This window comes from Leptopilina boulardi, unplaced genomic scaffold, assembly GCF_019393585.1.
Source record: "Leptopilina boulardi isolate dan_hultmark-lab unplaced genomic scaffold, ZJU_Lbou_2.1 LbouV2_1, whole genome shotgun sequence".
In the NCBI taxonomy this organism is placed as follows: Eukaryota; Metazoa; Arthropoda; class Insecta; order Hymenoptera; family Figitidae; genus Leptopilina; species Leptopilina boulardi.
The window spans coordinates 24,684-48,065 of record NW_026137640.1 but is presented as its reverse complement, the minus strand read 5'-3'; the positions used below and the strand labels follow the sequence as shown (position 1 = coordinate 48,065).

Sequence of the window (23,382 nt, the reverse complement as noted above, 5' to 3'; positions counted from 1 at the left end):
AACATTTAATATAATAATCTTTAATTTACAATCGAATTTGCAATAAAAAATTATTTTTTAAAAATCAAATTATTAGCATAATTCATAAATTTTGTATCTAAATATATATATATGTATTATAATTATGAGCATTATATTATATGTTATGATCAAAATTTATGTACATTAATAAAGGGACTTAATACCTGTGCGGGGATTTCGAATCCGATTATGGAAAACACTCACCTGAAACAGAAAAAAATAATTACACATTAAAAATATATACAAACAATTTTATTAGTTTTTAATAATAATTTTTAAATTTTCTAAAACAAGTTTTTTTTATCCCTAATAAATTTTGTTTCTATATAATAAGAATTAAATTCATTAAATTTTATAATAAAATTATTCTGTTTCCAATATTTTGTGTTAAAAAATTGTATATTATAATAAAAATTATACCGAAAAGAAAAATAAAATTTCTTTTTGTAAATATCAAATTTAAAAAAAGTAATAAATTAAATTAATTTAAAAATAGTAAAAAAATTTAAAGTAGTTTTATAAACAAAGTATTAATTGTGTGTTTCATTAAAAGATATAGTGTTTCAAAAAAAAAAAAAAAGGATCTTGTAACATCCTCTCTAAATGAGAACTTTTAAGAGGAAAATGAAGAAGAAAAAGAAAAAGAAGAAAAAGTAAAACGAGCATCGAGTGGAAACTAAAGATAAAAGCAAAGTAGGAATCGATGTTTTGTGAGTTGACACCTTTTTATCAATGTTTTCATTTTTTTTTTCTTCTATTTATTATTTATTTCTAACAAATAATTATATTATTTGAGTCAGTTAAATGGTATTTTTGTTATAAATACAAAAATTATTACAGTTTATTTAATTTTTCAAAAAAAAATTTATTTTTTAAAAAATTGCCATTCAATTTAAAAAATAAATATTTTTATTAAAATACTTATATTTTTTTAAACGTTTTTCTTTGTAAAAAAAACTTGGTTCAATAATTTTTTACAATTGTTTCAAACAATAGAAAAAAAAAATTTCTATGTTAATTCAAAATAATTTTTTCCCCGTGTGAAATTTTTGCTCCTCATAGAAAAAAATGATACAATAACCTCGGGAAAACGAGTCATTGAAAGGTGTAAAAATATCAGTTTGATATTCATTTGTGATTCACGACATGTTTTTTTTTTGGGGCGAGCGAATTTTTTTTTTTTTTTTTTTTTTTTTTTGGAATAATCAATCGACAACATTAATTTTACGGTCTCAATTTACAGCTTTTACCACTTCTCGTTATTTACATATATATTTGGAAGCTCACGTATATTACATTTCATGGGAAACGTATGCTATCAATATTTCCAGTTGCGAAAGGCGTGAAAAATTTTCCAACATTAATCAAGATAATGACGACATATCAACGATGCGAAATAGAATTTTCAGGGATAAAGCCACGTCGACAGTGTAAAGCTCTAATGTAAAATCACTTGTACAAGCGTGTGTGTATGAGCTTAGAGAGCTCAACTTAAAGCAAGAAAAAAAATTTGTAAATTGAGAAATTTTTTTTTTAAAAAAAAAAAAAAAAAATCATAATATAAAAAAAAAATTATCTCTCTTATAGAGATTAATCCGAGCAAATAAATCATTTTGAGAAATAATCTCACAAAATAAGAAACCAATCCTTAAATAATTTTGATAATTTTACTTGTTTTGAATGAAAAAAAAAAAATCATAATTATTTTTTTGATTTATTTTCTTTATAATTTTTTCGTATTTATATAAAAATAATTAAGTAGCGAGAAAATATTTTTTTTCTAAACTAATTAATTAATAAAATCAAAAGAAAAGGTAAAGTAGGGGTAAAGGGGGGTAAAGGGTAAGGTAAGGTAAAAAGAAAATTGTCGTTCCAAAATTGAATTAAATTTATAATATTAATTTACATACAAATTTTATAATTAATTTAAAATAATTAATAATTAATTATTTAGTATAAAATTAATTTATTATATTTAATATAGTTAATAATTAATTAATTTTTATTACAATCAAATATTTAATTAATTTTTATTATAGTCAAATATTTAATTAATTATTATAATTAATAATTAATCAATCAATTATGTAATTTTTCTTTTTGGAAAACAAAGGATTTTTGTCAATGAAGGTAAATTCAATTTTCGTGTATAGCGGAAGAGCATTTGCATCAAGTTTGTCAAGTTGAAAATTAATCATTGCGGACAAATGATGAGGGATGCTGCAAAATGCATGCATGTGTGTAAAATAGATAATATTGATCGTTCATTGTTTATTTATTTACACCGAATTTTTTTTTTTATATTCGGCAATAATAGAAGAAAAAAAATTAAAAAGTTCATTTTTGTGTCCGACCTAACGTAAACCTCTTCTACTTAAAGACACGATTAATTATTATTATTATTGATAAAATTATTCACGTTCATTTTTTTGTCTCATATTTAAAATAATTAAGAAATAATAATAACAATAATAGCAATAATAATAATAAGTTAATTAAATAGAAAAGTTAAAAAAGACGAATTAAAAAAAAAAAAAATTATAAAAGAACATTTTTTGGAATTTTTTTTCTGGGTGTAATTAACAAAATTAAAACGTCGCGGAATTAAAGTGAAACTTTATCAACCGGAAGTGGAACTATAGTTACGAGCAGAAACAAATTGCAACTCATTGTAACCGGGACTTTCTTTTTATTTTGTGTCTGACCTAATGCGGTCTATCTCCTACTTGAATTTTTGCAATTGTGGAATTTCCTCATTTTCAGACAATATATAAAAAACCACTCAAAAAAAAAGTGAAAAAAAAAATTATTTAAATTTAAAAATATATTTATTTCAATTTTCATATATTTTTAGTTTTCAAAAAAAAAAAATATTTAGAGTTTCTATTTAAATAAAAAAAAATTCTATATTTTGGAAAATAATTTATTTTCCCCTATAGTAAAAAATTTATTTCAATTTCCTCTTCAGTTTCTCATATTTTTTTGATTTCAAAAAATAGAAAATTTGATATTTGGAGTTTTTATTAAAAAAAAAAATCTTTGTTTATTTATGGAAAATATAATTAATTTTCTCCTGGCAAAAAAATTTATTTCAATTTCCTCTTTAGTTTATATCTATTTTTGATTTCCAAAAATACACCCAGAGAAATGATATATTCATCTCACAGCCTAATAAATATTTATTTAATTCAAATAAATTTTTATTTGATTTAAATAAAAAAATTTATTTGATTTAGATAAAAATTTTTATAAATAAATTTTTATTTGATTGAAATAAAAAATTTTATTTACACCAAATAAATATAGGCTAGTAGGGGACAAATATATACGTTTATTTAACTCAAATATATTATATTTGGTTCAAATAAAATATTTCTCTGGATGTAGAAAATTTATATTTGGAATTTTTTATTTAAAAAAAAAAAAATTTTTATTTTGGAAAATAATTAATATTCTCCTGGTAAAAAGGGTTAAATTTCATAGAAACCAAATGAGGACACGACTATATGTTCCAACTATATCTTGCGACCGATCCTCTATCTCTCTTCTCTTTCTATCTCATCCTCTGTCAACATATGCGGTATTGCTGTTCGTAATAATGGAATTTCAAATGTCAATAAAACGTTCGAGTACATCCCCGTGATGAATTCATCTCAAAACCACCAACGAATCTCCGGATTTACTTCATTTCACGTTTCCCAATGAAAGGATAGATAAATAGCTTCCCGTCGAAATAAATATATAGACAATTTTAATTCTTTTTAAACAAAAATAATTTTCCTCTATATATAATAATTAAAATTCCATATCTATTGATTCTATTTTTTTTTATTATGAATAAAAAGAAAATATTTTTTTTTTTTTAGAAAATTGTAATTATCACAATTACAATTCCCTCACAACACAAGGATATTCAGGATATCCCTGGGACGTCCTGGGGATATCCATTTGCTTTTGGCGATTCGGATATCCCTAAGATATCCTCTGGATATCCCTAAGATATCATCTGGATATCCATGGACATCTCTAAGATATCCCAGGGATATCCAAACCGCCGAAAACAAATCGATATTCCCAGGACGTCCCAAGGATATCCTGAATATCCTTTTGTTGTGAGGGTTATAATTTTAAATGTATAAATAAAATTTTATTTTAAATTTTAATTAAGTTCCAAGAAAATTCAAGATGAAATTAATTTTTCCCTCATAACAAAAGGATATCCTTAGGATATCCATAGAATATCCATATCAATGGCCGATATCCTAGAATGGTCCCCAGGATATCTTGGGATATCCATAGGATATCCCTAGGATATCCAAACCGCCGGTATGTGGGACATCAACAGGACATCCCTAAGACATCCACAAAATATCGGATATTATATCGTAGGATATCCATGGGATATCCTCAGGATGTCCGTGGGATATTCTTAGGATATTCACGGGATATTTAATATCTCAACATATATTTTTAAAGGTTAAAATTTTTAAGCTAATGTAATGAATAATAATATAATAAAAACAAAAATCTTCTGAGCTTCTAATTTATTTTAAATGAAGATTTGAAGCGTATTTTTCAAAGTTTTTAAATAAACTCATGCACTTAATGTATAATTAATATTAATAGTTATTCGTTATTTGCGGGGAAGAATTTATATTAATTAAAGCCAATTTATTTTCTGACAATATTAAGCATATGAATAAAGGAATCAATCACGAATGAGAAAAAAATTAGTTAATAATTTTTCAAATTAAACAACTTTCTCGAAAAACAAGTTGCATTTTATTTTATTTATATAAAATTTAATTCACAGAATATTCTCACTTGTAATCTCATAATGACTTTAAAAACAGTATCCTGAGAATATCTTCTTGACATCCAGAAGATATACTGAGAATATCCTGAAAATATCTGTGGGATATCCTGACGATATTTATGGGATATCCTGATGATATCTGTGGGATATCCTGACGATATCTATGGGATATCTGGAGGACATTTATGAAAGTCTATAGAGATATCCAGAAGATATCCTGTGGATATCCTCAGATATCCATGGGATATCCAAATGATATCCAAACCACCGATTTTTTGGATATGCTTAAGAGATCCTTTTGATATCCATAGGACATCCCTAGGATATCTGCGGGATATTATCAATATATCCCAAGATATCTTGTGTTATTAGGGTTAAGACAATAATTATTTTCTTCTCAGTAAATATAGTAAAACTTTTCATTATTGTTAAAAATAAATAATTATACTTGCTGACAAAAGTTAAATAATTAATTAGAAAAACGAAAAAAATTAAGTCATTTACGAATATTAATTACAACTCCAATAATGATTAATTAAAAAATTTCCCATTGAAAAAGAAAGAGACTAGTAATTATTATATAAGTTTATTAATTTTGTACTTTTAATTTAAAAAAAAAAAAAAAAAAAATGTCTGGTAAAAAATATTCATAGCATAGAAACTGTGAGAAATAATATGTTAAAGTTTCTCAAATGAAATATTTTAAATTTCTCACACTGTGAAATTATGTAAAAAAGTTCGTCAAGTTTACTTCAACTCATCTGTTTCAAAACGCGTAGAGAATTTCCATTTTAAAAGTTTATTATGAATGTATATCTGAAAATATATTCATTAGTCGTTATTTGAAATCTCTTTCTTTTTGGAATTATTTGCATTTTTCAATATATATATATATATATGTTTTGTTTTCAGAAAAAAAAGGAAAATAATTTTTAAAAAAATTAAAAATTTTTTAATTCCTTATAATTAGAAATTATTTTTCTGTTAAGATTATTTATAAAAAAAACAGTTAATTTTTTAATATTTAAAAATTATACATTGCAAATAATATTTATTAAATTTATAAAAAAAACAACAAATTTTTGTAAATCAAATTAAAACTATTTTTACCAAAAAAAAGAAAAAGTTTTTGATTTAATGAAATTGTTTCTCAAAAGCGTGGAAAATAATAAATTGATTTATAAGAGTCATCGAGGCAAAAGAGAAACATTTTCCCTATATAAGAAAAAGTTTTAAATTTCGAATATTCAATGCAAGTTTGGCTTTTAAAACAGATCACGTATCTCCGCAGTTCAAATATTGAGAAAAATATCCATTCGCATTTTATTCCACTAAAGAAAAAAAAAATTTGTTTGCAAAAACAATTTCACGAAATCATTTATCACCGATAAATATTATACTTTTTGTAATATGTATAAAACCTTATTAATTATTACTATTATTATTATTATTATTATTTATTATTTTTATTATTATTAATTATTACTAATTAGCATCATCAATTCTATCTAATATTATCAAATTAAATAAAAAAAAAAATTTTGTTTAATTTTTTTGGCTACTGAAACATTTAAAAAAGTCAGAAAAAATATTTTCTATTTTTAGGAGCGAGTAGATGGTTTCTCCAATATAATAATATTTTTTGATCATTTTTCAAGTTCTAAAAAAAAGAGGGAAAAATATTTTTTGGGGATCTTACAAATTTGTAGCACGAGCATATATAAGAGCATTTATCATCAAGTTTCCTCTACTTGAGAAGTATGAAGCACCCTCATTGGTCAAGTGTGTCCCTTGAGTGTACGATTCATATCTATAACTACTGCCTCAAAGCTGAATATCCCCTTTGATAATTCCAATCTATTATAAACAATACGTATCTCAGATTGTTATTACTATTATTATTATTACTATCAGTATCACTAGTATATTACTCTCCAACTTTGAATTTAGTATAAATTTTAACTAATTAGTGACACAATTTTTTTGCTATTGAATTAGTTCAATTTTACTAATTCGATGGTAAAAATAATTCTTTTTTTTTTACTATTAAAAATTAATTAATTTTATTAGTTAATTAAATATATATATTTCTTTAATTTTTTATTTTTTAATTAATTAATTTTATTGATTACCGTTTATTTAGTCGAATACTAAAATAATTTTTTTTTTTTTATTTGAAACAAATATAATATATTTGAGTTAAATAAACGTATATTTGTCACAGAGCCAAAACTATAGTCCATTTATTAGGCGTAAATAAAATTTATTTTAACTAAATCAAATTTATTTTGAAACAAATAAAAATTTACTTGGTTAAAATAATTTATTTGGCTTTGAGAAAAAAAAATATCTTTTTCTCTGGTTTAAAAAGTATTGAATTTTTTTGCAAAATTCAAAAGACAAAAAATGTCTTTATGTAAAATTAAAAATTATTACAATTGAATTTTGCAGTGGTTTTTCTGTTTTTTTTTTTTGGAGCAAACTTTCTTGTTAAAATTCAATTTCCTTTTATAATGAAACGATATACAGTACGAAAAAAAGAGTTTAGGATCAAAGGATTATATGATTTAAAATAAAAGATATATATATATATATAGTTTCACTTGCAAAGTCACGTCTTCTCTTTAAGATGCTTTATATTATCAATATACAAAGAGTAAATTACTTTTAAACTGTAGTTTCATGAAAGATGATTATCATACACACGCATAGAGAGAGAGAGAGAGAATACAGAGATAGAGAACAGAATCTAAAATAATTATATTAATCCATCTAACGAACGAATCTTTGTTATATATATATATATATATATATATATATATATATATACTTAATTCGCAAAGGCGACCCCGATTTACTTTAATCACAATTCAGAGTATCGTTGACAATTCTCAGGCTAATTTCTATCTGACTGTATATAATTACAAACTCGTTTTCCACTAACGATAATTAAAACTGTGAAATTAATCATCTTTTTTATTTTTCCTTTCCTTTTCTTTTTTTTTTCTTTTTCACATATATACGAAAGCTCGAACAACTTTATTGTTTCCTGCTTTTCTACTATATATGAGTTGTAAATTTCAAAGACGATTTTTTTTTTGTCTTCACGTTTCGTGCACCATGTGTGTCTGAAATATTCTTATACAAAACAATAGCGTGCAATTATCTCTAATTTTAATTACGTGATCATAATTTTCTTTTTTTACTATGAAAAAGAGATGATTTTTCACACTTTTCTTTTTATTTTTCTCTTCTTCGAAGAATATGTGTGAGTTTAAAATTTTATTTCTAATTATAAAAGTTAATTATATTAAAAAAATAGACATGATACTACACTCTTGAATTAGTGAAAATAAATTTTAATTAGTGATTTTTTTTTAGTTAAATACTAATTGGATAGAAAAAAAAAAAATGTTAATTAATAAAATTCATTTTCGGATATTTTATCGAAAATAAAATAACTCAGACTAATTCCCAGGAGTTAAAAATTTGTCAAGATATAAATATTTCCAAAAAATTGTTTTTATTGAAACCACAATTCATTTGCAAGTAATATAAAAATAAAATTCAGTTACAATTTTCCAAAATTGGTTTATTTTGGGGAAAAAAAAGGGGAAAATTAAATTTCACCTCACAATAGAGGGCAATTAATCAGAAAATAATGTCGCATTCTGTATGTATTGGAATTGGTTGGTATTGTCTCCCTCTCTCTCTCTCTATATATATATATAATATGAATTGTTTTGCAACAAAAGTATATAGCACCTCAAATAGTGTGGACAGGCCAACGATATTTGGGCAACGCTTGTGGATTGCTGTATACACATATATATATAAAGTGAGCCTGATTTATCTGTCTAGCAAATTCTACCTGGTGCGGAATTAGCGTTTCATTATTACCGGCTGTGTATTTACTGCACGATTCAAGCGTACGTATTTAATCGTGTGTGGACCTTCCAATACCAAATGAGATTTACACAGTCTGCAAAAGCCATTTATCCGGCCATTCGACGAATTAACTATCCAATTAGCGGGTACGTATTACCCCCCACCCCCCCGGAGTTGGAAAAAAAATTACATCTACACCCAAAGTGAAAATATTTCAAAGATATATATATATTTTTTTTGTTGTATATAAAACTTTTTATTTTCTTCTACTTCTTATGGTTTTAATGTATATGACATTGTATCGTGCACGTGCAAGCAAAGTGATATTAAGAGCGCTAAAAGTTGCCACCACTATAAAAAAAAAAAAAAAAACAACCTTGCAAACTTCTCTCTAATGCCCTTGCCACTTTATTATGATAAATTGACACCAAAAAAAAGCTGCGCTCATGCGAAATTAAAAAATAACCCATTATCCAACATCTCCAACTTTTATATCTATCATCTTCTTGTATTCAACAGAAATTGTCAAATTTTTTCTTTGAAAAAATAATGTCTTCACTACTTATATTAAAAATAGAAGAACAAAAACAATATGTCTGACTGAAAAGTGATTTTTTCTACCAACAAAGTTTACAAAATTAAAGTACAATTTGTCTAAAAGCTAATTTTTACTATACTGATGTTAAAATTACACAATCTAAATTTGTCTGACTGACTTTACTACTGAAAGAAAAAGTAACAAAAAATCATGAAGACTATATCAAAAATTGCACTAAATAAACACGATTTGTCTGAATAAAATTTGACTTTTACTACTGATATCAAATTAAAAGAATTTTAAAATCCCTTGTCTGGCTAAACACTGTTTTTATTACTGAAAATAATAATTACATGACTTAAAAATAATTTGTCTGACTAAAAAGTGACTTTTACTACTGTTAACAAAATTATGATAAATTTACAACGTTTTGTCTGACTTAAAACTGTCTTTACTACTGGCAATTAAAATATACAAAAATATTCTGTCTGACTACAAAGCGACCTTTACTACTAATACAAAAAATTATATAACTGAAAAACAAATCGTCTGTCTAGAAATTTACTCTTACTACTAATATCAAAATTACACAAATACAAATAATTTTGTCTGACTAAAAAATTGTCTTTACTACTGATACAAAATTAACAATAAAACACAGAATGTGTTTTGTCTGACTAAAAACTTACATGAACTACTGAAAAAATCTTATTAAGAGAAAATAAAATATTTTAATTAATAAAATTTGTAAAGTCTGACCAAAAATTGTTTTTACTACTGAAAATAATCATTACAACCTTTAAAATTAAAGTGTCTGACTAAAAAGTGACTTTTACTACTGTTAACTAAATTACGAAAAATTTAAAATGCTTCGTCTGACTTAAAACTGTCTGTACTACTACTATTAATTAAAATTATTTGACTTGAACATATTCTGTCTGACTACAAAGCGACATTCACTACTAATACAAAAAATTACACATCTAAAAAACGAATCGTCTATTCAGAAAGTTACTAATATCAAAATTACACAAAAATAATTTTGTCTGACTAAAAATTGTCTTCACTACTGATATAAAATTAACAAAAAAAAACAAACAGTGTTTTGTCTGACTGAAAACTGACATGAACTACTGGAAAAATTACATTTAGAGAAAATTAAATACTAAAATTAATAGAATTTGTAAAGTCTGACTAAAAACTTTTTTTTACTACTGAAAATAAAAATAAAAGAAATTGTTTACTGCAGAAAATTTTCTGCATTCCATATATATGTATGTGGTTAAAATAGGTAAATTATGAATGTTGCAAGAAGAGGTCCTGTCGTTTTATGTGACAATTTTTTAAAATATGTGCTTCGAACTCATCTCCAACTATACTGACATACTTGCTTTTTCAACTTGCATTAATACCACTGCTTCCTTTATGAGGATTTTTCATCATTCACGTTTACTCACAGAACGTGTGTGTGTGTGTGTGTATGAGTTGAGCTATACCCGACTGACCTTACACTGACTTTCTCCACTCACATGAAGCACACAGGATATCCGACCAATAAAGCGAACAATATATAACCTCACAATGGATGACAAACGAAATCAACCTTCACGACCTCAACGATACGACTCACAAACCCTTCCTTCTACTTACAAGAGAGAAATTTACAACTCTCAAGATAAACATTATATACCTAAACTTCAAGATAAGTTATCTAATATCATTAAATTTTCCACTAATTATTAATCGATTTTTAATTTTTTTTACATAAATTCCAAAACCTATTTCTATTTCTATTTTTATTTTATAGTTGGGGGAAAAAATATTTCATTCAGGATTTTGTATTGAATACATGAAATATAAATTACCATTCAGGTGTGATTCAATTTTGTTAAAAATAAAAAAAAGTACCTTTTATATATTCACGAAATGAAAATCTCACATAAGCTCCTCTTAAACGGGCCACTGATCATTTATGTTGCAATTCGTCCTTCATCGGGACACACAAAAACTCGCTGGGGATTAACGATAAAACCCAGAATTTTCGGTGAACTCGAAAAAAAAAACCAACGGAGAAAGTAACTCTCGATTGGAAAGCACTATCGATTCGCGAAACTCTTGTCACTGTCTTTTTCGATAACATCATATGAGATTAATGTTTTTTTTTTTTGGAAGAATTATGTGACACTCGCAAAAAAAGGGTTTGGAGTTGAAAAAAAAATTTGAAGTTTTCAAGAAAATTTACTTTTATTACTGATAGCAAATATTTTGTCTGACTAAAACTGATCTTGACTACTGGTACTAAAAGTTTTGTTTGACTGTAACAGGTTTTTCCTATTAATACCAAATATTTCGTCTGACCGAAACTAATTTTTACTACTCGTATCAATTATTGTGTCTGGCTAAAACTGAACTTGACTACTGATACCAAATGTTATGTCTGACTAAAACTAGTTTTTACTACTGGTACCATAAATTTGGCTGACTAAAACTGACTTTACTACTGGTACCAAAAATGTTGTCTCACTAGAACGGGTTGTTACTACTGACGCCAAATATTTGGCTGACTAAAACTAACTTTTGCTACTGGTAACAAAAATATTTTGTCCGACTAATACTGACCTTGACTACTGGTACCAAAAGTTTTGTCTGACTGTAACAGGTTTTTCCTACTAATACCAAATCTTTCGTCTGACCGAAACTAATTTTTAATACTCGTATCAATTATTGAGTCTGGCTAAAACTGACCTTGACTACTGGTACCAAATGTTATGTCGCACTAAAACTGCTTTTTACTACTGATACTGATGAAAATAATTATATAAAAAGTTAGTAAAAAACATATGTCTAGGTCTAACTTAACTTGACTTTTACTACTGATAACAAATATTTTATGTCTGACTAATACGTGTCTTTTACTACTGGTACCAACTGTTTCTGTCTAACTGAAACTAACTTTGACTACTGATATAAAAAATTTTTCTCAACCATATTTAAATTTTACCACATTAAATGCTTTGTCCGACTAAAATTGACTTCTACTACTGATAATATTGAAGTGAAAAGAAAATTTGATAAAAATATAATATATTTAAATTATAAAAATAGCTTTTACACGGAAAAAAAGATTTACCTGGAACAGAGAAACGTTTCACTACAGTAGCAAAAGTTTTACTTGTTTCAGTTAAATATATCGCTATTCTAATGAAACCTTTCGCTGTTTCAGATAAAACATTTTTTCCGTGTATTATTTTATGACTATATATTTTAATTATTTCTATTATTATTATTATTATTATTATTATTATTACTCTAGTTATTATTATTTATTTAAATAATTTTTCATTTATAATAAATTTCCTACAATCAGACATGTATATTCGAATAAAAATAAATACTTTTATATTTTTCTCTATAGTTTATACACCTTTTTTATAATAAATGTTCTTAGAGAGCGAGAAAATGAGAAAAAAAGAGAGAGAGAGAGGGGGGAGTACAAATCGTAAGCCAAACGAGAAAGGACGTTGATCCTTTTTCACGGCAAGTGACGAGAAATATTGACACGAACGTGACGGATAAAATAACAAGACTCTTGCTCTTGGAACAAGGAATTTTCTTTGAGGAAGCATAATATTTCTCAAGCATGCTCGCACACCTGATGCAAGACTTTACGATGGCTTTGTGATTCAGGTGGGGAGGGGGGGAAATATTTTAAAGTGTCAGTGTCACTTGAAGTTTTACTAAAGATTGCGAACACATAAACTAACTTGCTGAGAACATGAACAATATTATAATATATACATATATGCAAGGATTGACAAAAAAAAAAAACAAATGCATTTTCATTTTAGACGAAAACCAAAGGATAATCTGATTGAACAGCGAAAGCAAGAGACTTAAATTCTCTTGAGAATTTCCACAGGTTTTGTGGTTCCTAACACTGAGAAAGGCACTTTAAACCGATTGAAACATTATAAAATGAATTATTTTTATATCTCTGGGAAAATAAAAAGAAAATTTTATAGAAAAAAATATTTAACATTAAAGAATATTTTTTCTTTTTTTTTTGAAAATATTATAATTAAATACAAATGAATTTAAATCGTACAAATATAAATTAAAAAAATTTTAAATATTATTTGAATACATGGAACTAAATATTTATTTGTATTAAATAATTTATTATTTTAATTAAATAGAAATAATAATTAATAATCAATTAAGAGTTTTCTTTTTTGGTAAAAATAGAAAAATAAGTTGGTTAAAATATAATGTATTTAATGCAAATAAAAATTATTTTAGATCAAGTAAATATTTATTTAATAATAGTCGATTATCTGTATCAAAAAATATTTTTTTATGGTTATGGAAGACTTTTTGGTGGTAATGAGGTTCTTCCTCTACTCCGATCTGGGTGTCAATTTTTTTCTACACTTTTCGGTGTATTCTGTGCAAGAATATGCAATAAAATCATCTGCCTAAGAAAAATTGAATTTTTTTGAAAATTTTTTTTTTGACGATAAACGCTTTAAAGGTCATAATAGGGGTCTTTCTCTACTCGGATCGGGCTGTCAATTTTTTTTTACACTTTTGGGTGTATTTTGTGCAAGAAATTGCAATAAAATCGTCTGCTTAAGGAAAATTTGAATTTTTTTGGAACTTTTTTATGGTTATGGAAGCCTTTTTGGTGGTAATGGGGTTCCTTTCTCTAGTGGGATAAAGTATACATTTGAGGTAAATTCAAAGAATTAATGAAAGTTAAAAAATCAAAAATTCACATTTTGGCAATAAAATTTTGCTTTCTGCACGAGGAAGCAAATTTTTTTGCCCATCTTAAAGAGGAAGCAAAATGTTCATGTATAATGAACATCTGAATTTACAACTTGTTTAACTAAGTCATTCAAAATTATGGAAAAAATGTCACTGAATTATCAATAAAAAAAAAAAACACACAAAATTATTGGAAAATTATCTCTACAATATACGTAAAATTAATATAATGAATATTCAATTGTCACTCACTGAAATAGTTTTCATTCAACAATATTATGATTTCTATATAACAAAGAAATCCATTGTTTGTAAAAAAAATAAAAGCAAAAAAAAAAAGAAGAATTGTAACTTTTTTCCCCATATAATTCATAATAATAATGAATGTATTTTTAGAATAAAATTCTTTATACATTTCTTTATCCATAAATAATTACAAATCAAGAAAAAAAATGCTCAGAAAGGTAAAATGTAAAAAAAAAAAAATAAATAAATTATAAATATGTTAAATATCGAAAATATTTTAATTAAAATATTTAATAATTAAATAAATATAAATTCAAAAAAAAAATTAGTTTTTAAAATAGAAAGTAAAAAAAATTGATTGAGAAAAGTTTTTGTTATAAGATTTAAATTGTGATTTATCTTTTGAATATCTAACAATGAAAATTGAATTAGAAAGTTAAGCGAATGGAGATTTTTGAAGTTAGTTTTGACAATTTGTAATTTATATCCATTTTAAATGTCTCGTGTAATGAATTTCAATTTATATAGAATGATTTCTATGCAAAGCACGTTCTTAGTAACATTATATATATATATATATATATATTTAAGGGCCTGAGATTCTTATACAATTGAATAGTAATTTTGCATAAAGACATTAAGAATTGAGAATACAAAATTACTGAAAGATTAAATAATTCCACAACTATATTGTTATCACAAAGAGCTTTACGTGAAATAAAGTTGGGCTTTTCCTTTCGCGAAGCTTTCCGATTAAGCTTTTCAACGCCTTTGGCATTATGTGCGAAACAGTCAGGTTACTATATATAAAAGGAAGTTTAACATAAGAAAAGAAGAAAAAAAAATTCCCCAACGAAGATATATAGAAAAAAGAGAAAATAAAAATAATTTTTTTTTTTTATAAGAAGATTGAGAAGTTAAAAAAAGCGGGTGCACTAAAATTGATATAAATCTTTTTCTTTTTCTCCTTTTTTTGGAAAGTACTTTAAATTGGCCTTATTTCCAACCCGAGAATTGCGACTTTTAGAATTGGTAATGACTTTCACAAATATTTAAATTTTGAACTAAAAAATAAAACTCTTGAAAATAATTCAATATTATTAAATTTACGTTTTCGGTATTTTATCTCAAAAATTTATTTTTAAATCATCATTTTTTGAAAATTGTATTTTTTATCGTAAAATAAAATAGAAAAAAAAACAAATTAACCTCTGTAAATCGAGTGTGAAAATTGGCATTGTGAAAATTTGATAGTTTTTATTTTGATAGGGGCAAAAAAAAAAAAAAAAATTGGCAATAAATGGAAACAATATATAAAAGAAGAAAATGTGGATTCACCAATATATATAAAGACGTAGATTGCGATAGGTATTTCATGATACAACGAATCGACTATTAAAGCAGTTATAAAGAAAGAAAACTTTCTAATAAAAAAAAAAAATAGTTGTAAAAATAAACAAAAAAAAATTTTTTAATTCCAAATTAGGTATTATTTTTACTGTTCTCTAAAAATTAATAAAAATTTTAACTAATTTAAATTTGAATTGTTGCTTTTTAGTTATAAATACTAATTCGATAGTAAAAAAAAGAAAAAAAATTCTACTATTAGTTAAAAACTAAAATTCAAAATTTTTTACTAATTTTTTAGAGAATAAATAAAATTTAAAAAATGAAAAAAAAACCTCTTGGAAAAATTATCGAATCATAAATTTTCTCTGTAAATTTTCCATATATAAAAGTTTCTCCTAATATGATTTTATAAAAAGCTTGCTTAAAAAAAATTGTTCAAAAGTGAAAAGAAACAAACGTTACGCTTAAAGAAAAAGTATACTCGGCACTTTTTGTGGTTGATCATAAAAGCTTTTACTATTGCAGAGCAAAGGAAAAAGTGTGTGCAAAAAAAAAAAAAAAGAATCACACAGAAAATAATACAAAGCAGAAAGTAATATAATGTCAAAAGTATAAGGACGGTTAGCACGGTGTTTCTCCTATAAAAATCTTTGTAATTTCACAATTTTTCACAAATAACTATATATATATATATATATATATATATATATATATATATATATATATATATAAAATTATAAATTTGTAAAATATATTCATTGAAATAAATAAAATAAGCTCTCTCATTACTATATTTGTTATATCTCTATTCTATAAATAGTGTAGATGAAAAGAAAATCCCCAGAGTTTATTCTCGGAGCGTTTGACCCGACGACCAGAATCATATTTCCTCCCTTTTATCGACACTTTCCGCGTGTAGAAAGGCTTATTTTTAGCCATTATATTCTAAAGCCATGCGCATATTTTTCTTCAGGTTTATTATAAACTTTTATTAGTAATCTGCTTTTTAACTATGACGTGATTTTTTCTCAAAGAGAATAAGAACAGTCGCATTTTTATTGAAAACAACTTTTCTCCTATATACGCGGAAAATTAATTATGAAAATAAAAAAAAAAAGACATTTGTATTGTTTCATAAAAAAAAATTTTTTTTCAAAATTATTTTTATAATCAAGTCAAAAGAAGGAGAATTTTAACAATTGTTTTTATAATTAAGTAAAAAAAGGGGGAATTTTAATTTCTATAGGATTTGCGAAAAATTAAATAAAATAATTTATAAAATATAATTTCTATAAGATTTGAAAAAAAAAATGAAAGGTATCATCTGCCTGATAGAAGCGATTTATTTATTTTTTTTTTTATGGATTTTCCCATATTATATCAATGACATTAGTCATAAAAGTCGCATATCATAAAAATAACAGCTTTTCCCATGTATGAAAATATTATATTATTCCCCAATGTTTATGTCGGAACACGCATACAGTTCTTACTTCCTGTTGATTTTTTTTTTTTCACCACAAAATCTATTTCAAACAAAACTAAAATCATGCTTTTCGTTATTTATATTCTTGCGCGCAAAGCAATAAACTTCACTGAATTCAATATAAATCGATCTAACAATGACGAGAAAGTATTGTCAAGAATTGAAATCCAATAAATATTTTTATTTTTTTATCTTCCCATGATAGATTCATTTCAAAAAACAAAAAAAAAAAAAAAAAAAATAGAAAAAAAAATGAGCGGAAATACAAAAAATCAAGTACTTTTAATTCAAATTCAATTCTCTCATTTCCGATACATTTTTTTGTTTTGTTTTTAATTTATGTTAATGAAATTTTTTAAAACGTTTTTCTGACTAATTTTTTTTTTTTTTTGCTGTACTAATGTATCAGATTCGTCATGAATTAAACGTATTCTGTCTGACTAAAATTGATTTCTACTACTGAGACTTCGACACTAATTATAAAACCTAAATAATTGTCTGATTTAAACATACTTTCACTACTGATTTTAAATTTAAATTAAAACATATTTAAAATATATTTAAAATTTTTCTTAAATAAAATTTACAAATTCTATTTTAATTTCTAATTTTATTTATTATTTTTTAAAATTATTTTTCTAATTTTGTTATTCGCATTTCTTTGTTTATTACTAATAAACAAATGTAACTCTCTAAATTTGAATTAGTAAAAAATGACTAATTAGTAGTAAAACTAATTAGTAGTTAGTAAAATTTTATCTGACTTTTTGTTTCAGTTAGTAAAAAATAACTGTCAGTAAAATATTAGCTAACTTTTTTGCTTCAATTAGTAAAAAAAAAATTAATTTTCATTGAAGAAATAACTGAAACTATAGTTAAAAACTAATTTGAATTAGTTACCTGAAATTTTAGTTATTTTAACATAACCTAAAAGTGAATTTAGCTAATTTAGTTATTTCTAACTAAAAAAATTAGTAGAAATTTTTATTGTTTGAATTAGTAATTAAATATTTGCTATAAAATTAGTTATTTTTAACTAATTTAAATTTAAAGAGCACAAAATAACATTTCTAAATAAACACTGAAAAAATTATATTCTAGATTTAAGAATTTCTTCTTAAATAGGCGCCAAAAATATATAACTTATTGTAAGAATATTTCCCACTTGGAAAGATTCCCCGGAAAGTGCCCCCTGGAGGTTCTATCAGAATTCCGCCGGAACTTCCAATGTAATTCCGTCGAAATTCCATCGGAGTTCCAAAGAATTTCCGATGGGATTCCGACGGAGTTCTGACGGAATTAAGACTCTAAAAATTTTGAAAAAAAATTAATCGGAATTCTGTAGGAATCCCATCGAAAATTCTTTGGAACTCCGATGGAATTCCGACGGAATTACGTTGGAAGTTCCGGCGGAATTAGGACTCTAAAAATTTTGAAAAAAAATTAATCGGAATCCCATCGAAAATTCTTTGGAACTCCGATGGAATTCCGACGGAATTACGTTGGAAGTTCCGGCGGAATTAGGACTCTAAAAATTTTGAAAAAAATTAATCGGAATTCCGTCGGAACTCCATTGGAAATTCTTTGGAACTCGGATGGAATTCCGACAGAATTCTGATAGAACCTCCAGGAGGCACTTTCCGGGGAATCTTTCCAAGTAGGAAACATTCTTACAATAAGTTATATATTCGCTTGGCGCCTATTTAAGAAGAAATTCTTAAATATTGAATATAATTTTTTCAGTGAATTAGTACAATTTTTAACTATTTTCAATTTGTTACTAACTTTCTGCTTATTTGAATTAGTTAAATTTTACTAATTCGAATAAAAATATTTTTTTTGGTTAAAATTTTTACTAATTTAGATTTAGAGAGAAAATAAGGAAAATTGGATAAATTTTTCAAAATAAATTTTCTATTCCTTAAATAACTATTCAAACTTTGAGTTACGCCCACGTGGAATAAAATTAATATTCTTCAATAGTCTAAATCCTTGAAAATAATAGGGAGGAATTTGATTAGATTTAGCGCTTCCTTTATTACAAATTCGACATTTTCAGAGTTTAGAGTGCCTTTCTCTCTAACCACAAACTTCACATTCTGCTTGATATTCTCTCCTTGGAAGACTCCTAAACGACTCTCTTAACGACAGAATCCAACTAACTGTCGATTTTTAGTTGATAATGAATTCCACAAGAGGTTTAATAAAATTTATATGAAAAATTCCTTAGAAATTCGAATCAGCGATTTTTTTTTCTTTTTTTTTTGTAAGAAGATGTAATAAGAAAATTTTTCCTGGAATGAGTCTCGCGAATACCAACACTTTTTACTTGGGTTCTAATCTTCGATATTGACTTTCATGAGATATTTCAATACTATTGCATAAGGAAAGGGATTTTCTTTTTTTATTGCTTTGTGTGTGTGTGTGTCCTTTCATTGAGAGAAAAGATTTGATTATAAAAAAAAATTTCCCCGTAATTTAAATTTAAAAAAAAAAAAATTTGTTAGTAGGAACATAAAGAAATAAAGTAAAGGAATTTTTAGTTTTTTGTTATTAAAATTGAAAAAATTTGTACCAAAAAAAAGGAAAATGAAGGAGCGAGAAGAAGTGCTTTTGTCAACACTTTTGAATTTCATTCGAAATGGAATTAAAACCGGGACTGGTTTAATTAAATCGAACAAAGGAAATCCATTTTCATCTTTTGAAGCGGCTTAACACGTTAATTTAAGGTTTATCTTTCGTGACGTTTTATGTGGTTTGATAATTACTATTTAAAATTCAGCAATAAAACATTTTTCAATTTAAATATCACTTAATAGTTTTTTTTTTTTTTTTTTGACTAATTTGTGCCCCCTGGAGGTTCTATCCGAATTCCGCTGGAACTTCCAACGTAATTCCGTCGGAATTCCATCGGAGTTCCAAAAAATTTTCGATGAGATTCCGACGGAATACCCATTCTTGTTTTTTCAAAAATTTTTAGAGTCCTAATTCCGCCGGAACTTCCAACGTAATTCCGTCGGAATTCCAAAGAATTTTCGATGGTATTCCGACGGAATTCCTATTAATTTTTTTTTCAAAATTTTTAGAGTCCTAATTCCGTCGGAATCCCATCGGAAACACATCGGAAATTCTTTGGAACTCCGATGGAGTTCCGACGGAATTACGTTGGAAGTTCCGGCGGAATTAGGACTCTAAAAATTTTGAAAAAAAATTAATCGGTATTCCGTCGGAATCCCATCGCAAATTCTTTGGAACTCCGATGGAATTCCGACGGAATTACGTTGGAAGTTCCGGCGGAATTAGGACTCTAAAAATTTTTGAAAAAAAAATGAATCGGTATTCCCTCGAAATCCCATCAAAAATTTTTTGGAACTCCGATGAAATTCCGACGGAATTACGTTGGAAGTTCCGGCGGAATTCCTATTAATTTTTTTTTTCAAAATTTTTAGAGTCCTAATTCCGTCGGAATCCCATCGGAAACACATCGGAAATTCTTTGGAACTCCGATGGCATTCCGACGGAATTACGTTGGAAGTTTGAATTTTTTTAAAAATTTAAATTCAATTTTTCAACTGATTTATATTAGTAAATCTAATCAGTTTTGAATTTTTTATAGTTTTTTTTTTTAAACTGATAAAAAAATACTTAAAAAAAGTAATTTATAACAGGAAATTATAAAATGTTTTGAAAAAAAAGAAAAAAAAATGAAAGAGAGTAAAATATTTCTTTTTTGCGAAAAGAAAAATGTGAAAACATTGTTATTATTTTGTGCATAAATAAGTTATCATCATCATTTATTTATTATGGGAATATATAAAGTATAATGAACGACTTGAAGTTGAAGGGTTTCCAGATGTAAAGTGCACGATAACAAGAATAAATTTTCGAGGTCTTTAAAATGTGAAATAAGCTTTCAAAATAAACAAGTCATGAGAGTTTCTTGAGTTTCTGGTGTTAATAAAGTAAGAAGCCATACGGTATATAGTGAACGATCTGGAATTTCATAAATGAGATTCCAGATAGCACACCATCATCATGCCTTTTCTTCTTCCTCAAGGGAAAACGAGAAAACGGTGTCTTTATCACAATCTAGGGATTGCACGCTAATCAATTTTCCACTGAATTTTCTTTTCTTCTTTTTTTTTTTTATATAAACTTTTTTCCTCCTCATCAAATAAAGTAACATTTAATTTATTTTTACATTTTTCATTTCATTAATATCCCTTCACTGTATTTTTTTTTATTTTACTACATTTCATTTAGATTCATAATTTTTATATTTTGAAATTTAATATCAAAAATTACCAAAAATAAATAATTCAAAAATTAATTATCCCAGGTGGAAAAGTTCTCGGTAGTGACTACCCGTATTCATTACCGCTCCCGCTACCGGAATATTCACTACCGGTAGTCACGACCGGTAATTTTTTCTAGATTACCGGTAGCCACTACCGGTAATTCTTCCGGTACTACCGGTAGTCATTACCGGTAATTTTTCCGGGAGTTACAATCAAAATTTGTTATTTGGTAATAAATTTTGATTGTAATTCATGGAAAAATTACTGGTAATGACTACCGGTAGTCCCGGAAAAATTACTGGTAGTAACTACCGGTACTACCGGAAGAATTACCGGTAGTGTTTACTGGTAGTCTCGGAAAAATTACCGGTAGTGGCTACCGGTAATCCAGGAAAAATTACCGGTCGTGACTACCGGTAGTGAATATTCCGGTAGCGGGAGCGGTAATGAATCCGGTAGTGACTACCGGTAGTCACTACCGGGAACTTTTCCACCTGGGATAGAAGAAAAATATTTACATGAAACAGCGAAAGGTTTAATTGAAACAAGCAAGTTTCCTGCTATAGTTAAACGTTTCGCTGTTTCAGGTAAATTTTTCTTTTCGTGTACTAATAATTTTGTTTTTAAATTTATTTTTTTTTTGTTTTTGAAAGAATATTAAAATCAAAAAGCATCTAGAAACATTATTTAAACTCTTTTTAAAAGTATTATACAACTCTTTTCTCTCATCAATTTACACACGTACGTGTGCATTTTCACAGATATAAAAGCCACAATCTAGAAAAAGGATGGAGAGATAGGCGAGAATTTTTCCAAGGGTTCTCGAGGAAAAGTGATGAGCGATTGTACGTGAGAAGAAAAGAAAAGAGACGAAAAGAATACGTTCACATTTTTTTTTTTTTTTGCAGGCAAAAGTTAAAACTAAAATAACTACCGAAAAGACAAAAAGGTATGAAACCAATGATGAAAGGAAACAAGTGCCTTCACTAGGGATCATTTGTACTAAAAAGCTTCTCAATTCGCACACACACACACATACACACATATACATATTCCTTCTATGCTCTCATAAAAGTCGGACATGACCTTCTTTCTAAGGAAATTTCGATTAAAGCCTTTCACGTGTAAAGATCATCGTTATGGGAATCGAATCAAATTCTAATTAGAATTTTGTAATTAAATTTCCGATCAAGATTAGTCCTCGGCTACGGATTAAAGTTTCTGGAAAATATTGAAATACTTTTTTTTATATATATATAGTCCCCTGAATTTAATTGATTTCATTTTATTAGGAAAAATAATACTTTTATTAAATTATTATCATTATTATTAATATTATTATTATTATTATTATTATTATTATTATTATTATTGCACTGAAAAAAAAATTTGATTCAAATAATCGATTACTTGATTATTATCAAATAAATATTTGCTTAAACCAAATAATTTTTAAGTCAATTAGATTGTATTTCTTTTAAATATAAAGAAATTTTTTATTCTAATACAATTTATATATTTTTTAATTCAAATATTTATTTAAATTAAAGAAATATATTTGCAATTTCAAACAAAGATTTATTCAGAATAAAAAATTTTTCTTTAAATTGAAGAAAACATTTATTTGCCTCTATAACAAAGAAATATTTCTTTATTTGAAAGAAACATTTTTCTGGGTGTATTATTATTATATTATTATAATTATGAGTATTATCAGTATTATTATTATTGTTATTTTTTTATTTATAATATTGATTATTATTTTATTTATTATTTTATTTATTTTTATTTACTATTAAAATTTGAGAAATGTTAATTAAAAAGTTAGAATTAAACAATTTTTTTGTTTATGTTAAATAAAAAAGAATTCACAATCGAAATGAGAGAAAGGATTATAGATCAATTAAACCGCAATGTTGTCACGATTCCAAAGTTGTTAATTAAACAGGTTCATGATAACAGTTTCAAACAA

General features: G+C 25.6%; 1 protein-coding gene across 2 annotated transcripts in view; it reads right to left on the bottom strand.

Moving 5' to 3' along the window:
• LOC127289116 (dopamine receptor 1-like) overlaps window positions 1-23,382 on the bottom strand; it is a 104,425-nt gene that overhangs the window by 64,773 nt on the left and 16,270 nt on the right. The window contains exon 2 of one of the 2 annotated variants that reach the window (XM_051318055.1): window positions 186-225. The exons of the other annotated variant lie outside the window; for it this stretch is intronic. The gene's annotated coding sequence lies outside the window, so the exon portion shown is untranslated. The remainder of the gene's footprint in view (window positions 1-185; window positions 226-23,382) is intronic. 2 annotated transcript variants of the gene reach the window in all.